Raw genomic sequence first — 213 nt, 5'->3', positions numbered from 1 at the left:
CCTTACATACACCTATTGAGATATAAAGTTTCGTTTGTCCTTCTGAGTGGTAATAATGTTTTACTTCCATTAGAACAGCATTCGATCACTTGGAGCATTTTTCGTCTTGCTCAGTTTGTGTTTAACTCTGTATTTGCTAAAACACGGAATGTGTTCTTGATCTTTTTCATGCATCTTTCCATGGTAAAATTGCTGTTTCCTGCCCTGTTCTGA

The 213-nt window shown here is 36.6% G+C and overlaps 1 protein-coding gene across 1 annotated transcript in view; it reads left to right on the top strand.

The window, feature by feature from the left end:
- The window catches only part of LOC119586344 (proline-rich proteoglycan 2-like), a gene marked incomplete at its 3' end in the record, with an annotated part of 8,755 nt that overhangs the window by 7,471 nt on the left and 1,071 nt on the right, over nt 1-213 (top strand).

The sequence above is a fragment of the Penaeus monodon genome, chromosome 21 (genome assembly GCF_015228065.2).
Source record: "Penaeus monodon isolate SGIC_2016 chromosome 21, NSTDA_Pmon_1, whole genome shotgun sequence".
Taxonomy (NCBI): domain Eukaryota; kingdom Metazoa; phylum Arthropoda; class Malacostraca; order Decapoda; family Penaeidae; genus Penaeus; species Penaeus monodon.
The sequence above is the reverse complement of the archived record's forward strand: the minus strand, read 5'-3'. Positions and strand labels throughout refer to the sequence as shown.